The sequence below is a fragment of the Mus caroli genome, unplaced genomic scaffold (genome assembly GCF_978045245.1).
Source record: "Mus caroli unplaced genomic scaffold, Mus_caroli_1 scaffold_2, whole genome shotgun sequence".
NCBI classification, from domain to species: domain Eukaryota; kingdom Metazoa; phylum Chordata; class Mammalia; order Rodentia; family Muridae; genus Mus; species Mus caroli.
In genome coordinates this window covers 107,073,374-107,076,496 of record NW_028227257.1, presented here as the reverse complement: position 1 = coordinate 107,076,496, position 3,123 = coordinate 107,073,374, and positions in this window count along the sequence as shown.

Genomic DNA, 3,123 nt, shown 5'->3' with positions numbered 1-3,123 from the left:
TCAACAATTAGGGAGTAGAGGCAGGAAGATCAGAAGTTCAAAGGTCATTTTTGGCTATAGAGCAACTATAAGACCTTGTCTTTTAGAAGGGAAGGAAGGAAAGAATAGATGGAGGGAGGAAGGAAGCAGGAAAGGACAGACAGGAAGGAAGTGGGGGTGGGGGAGAGGAAGGAGGAGAGGGAAGGAGGAAGGAAGGATTGATTGATTGTGTCTGAAGCTTTATTCTACTTTCTTACAGCCACATGTAGAGTACTCAATGTTCCCTCTTTTCACATAAACCTCAACCCAGCCAGCCCAAGTTACAGTTTTTCTTCAAGCCTTGTGAGTCACTGCAGTTACAGTTTGCACTTCTGTCCTGGGCATAAGCACTGCATTACTTAGGAGTGACAAACTCAGGCTTCTGCAGTAGATTTATTTATGCATCGGTCGCCAGGAGCCAGCATGTGCCTTGACCCAGGTGAATGGACTTTCTGCCTATCCAGACAACTTGCTGACTCTAGTCGAGTAGCCACTGGGGATTCCTAGATGATGCGTCTCCTGAGGAGAACCCGGCTCTGGCAGCCCTTCCTCACTCTTCAGAACTGTTGGGCTCATTGGTAGGCTCTGGAGTGTCTAGAAAATCTTAAAGCATATTGTGTTTGTTTAATTTCTACTGTTCACATAATGAATTACAAAGGCTGCAGTGACTTGAAACCTTGTGAACTCACTGTTTTACAACTCTGGGAGTCAGTGGCCCCACACCTGGGTTAGAGTCAAAGCCTCCATAGGGCTGCTCTCTTCCAAAGGTTTTAGGGAAGCATTGCAGCCCAGGTTCTAGAAGCCACCCACGTTCCTTGGCCTTTGACCCTCTTCCTCAATTTTCAAAACCAACAGTGTTGCAAAGCCCTGGCCTTTCTTCCATGGCATCATGTTCCTGTGACGGCAGCTCATGCACACAGTCTCTCCTTTGAATGTTTATGCTGGGTTCACCTGGGTAATCCCGGAAGCTCTCTCCATCTCAAGGCCCCTGGCTAATCACTCATTGGCTTTGAGTGCTTCCTTGAGTCCCTCTGTCGTGTAAGTTCACAGGCTCTGCATACTCCGTCATCCAAATGCAGTGGTTTCTGTCTGTCCTTGTAAGTTGTTTTCTGTCTCCACCTATCTGTCTCTTCAATTTCAGGGGCAACATTTTATCCCAAGACTCTGCTTCTCTGATAGATCTAGTGAAGTTGTTGGGTTTTAGGATTATTTATTATTATTATTATTATTCATTAGAATGGGACTTCCCATCTCCTTCCTTATTTGTTGGAATCACAACCAGACCTCTCCAGCTGCCCTCTTTTTAATGTCACTCCTCTCATTGCTGTATGTTCAGAAGCTCAAAGCAGGAAGTTGTGTCAGACTCTCTGCCAGGCACATTTGTTCTTCATAACGTTTGAAAATTTCTTCTTGTAATCTTTTTCTCTCCAGCTTTTCATTCTGACATTTGAGATACTCTAAACTTCATGTTGCCTCCCGCTTCTTAACTTGAAAATAACAATAATGCCCTATTGCGTAACTGAGATCATTTAATTTGTCTAGTTGGGTATAGAATGGAGATGGGTGTGCAGAAGAGAAGGTCCCCTCCACCGTCTTGCACCCACTGAACCCTGAATTCCTGAGAAATGGCTTTCCTCTGCATTTGAATCGTCCTTGCCTCTTTTGGAAACCCTCTCTGGCTTTCCTCTCACAATCCCAGACTTCATCTTCCTCTCACAACCCCAGTTGCCCCTCCTCCTTTGAATCTCTCTCTCTTTCCATTTTCACTCCTCTTTCCAATAGTCTTCTTCTCCTTTTTTAAAAAAAGATTTATTTATTTATTTATTATATGTAAGTACACTGTAGCTGTCTTCAGACACACCAGAAGAGGGCGTCAGATATCATTATGGGTGGTTGTGAGCCACCATGTGGTTGCTGGGATTTGAACTCTGGACCTTCGGAAGAGCAGTCAGGTGCTCTTACCCACTGAGCCATCTCACCAGCCCCAATAGTCTTCTTCTTACCGGTGAAATTTGAAGAACATCAATGAGGCTCGCCTTTCTTCCCAGCAGTTCCCATCTGTGTCACCTGCCCACTCACTCCCTGGGACTCCCAGAAGCTTCATGTCATTGGATTGGCCCAATCAGTCCTACCTCGGCCTCTAAAAAAGAGCTTTGCCATCTATCATCTGGGTAACCTTCCTCTCCCTTTTTGTTCTCCATCCAGTACCTCCTCCATGCCAAGCTACAAGCCACAACTTCTTCCTAGTCATCCAGTTCTTACAGGTATTTATTTTTTTCCGTCTTCAGTATTCTTCCAGTTTTACATGGCATTTTATAGACCTGGTTATAGAATTTTGTGGTGAGTTAGTTCACTTCTTTCCTTACAAGGGTGAGATCATCTATTGGACTAGGATTACATAAGCCTTCAAGTAAATGTCTGTTTTGTCTTTAACATTCTGGTTTGACATCTTACATGGATTTTCCTGTGGGTGGTTGCAACTTCCCCATGCGTTGTTCCTTTGTTTCACTTTCAGTGTGGAAATACTGGCCAGACTGGTATAGAGTAGCCTCCCATATAGATTCTCCTTCCTGATGACCTAGGTTGTCTAACTCTCTTCCTTTTCTTACTGTCATTTTTATCATGTCAGACCTAGTCTTCACCAACTCCCTTGTCTGCTCATTCCATGTTATTTTGCAGGGACAATGGAATATCCAATTTTGAAGTAATAGAAAACTCAATTCAGATGAACATCTGCAAGAAAAGTGTCTATATACTAACAGAACTGAAAGTCCAAGATAGATAGATGTTAGGGTTATGCTTGTGTGGTTTTTCTTTCCATTTGTGTGTATATACATGTGCATTTGTGAACATGTGTGTCTGTGAACATGTGCAGACCAAGTTGATGTTAGGAACCACCCTCAATTGCTATTCTATCTCATTCATTAAAGTCAAGTCCCTCAGTCAAACCCAGGGAGAGCCAAGTCTTGCTAGCCAGTGTATTCTAGGGATCCCCTGTCTCTGCCTTCAGAGGCTAGAGTTATAGTGAGGCCATCCCAGCCACCCAGCACTCATGTGGTGATTGGTGATCCAAACTCTAGTCTTCATGTTTGTGTGCCAATCAGT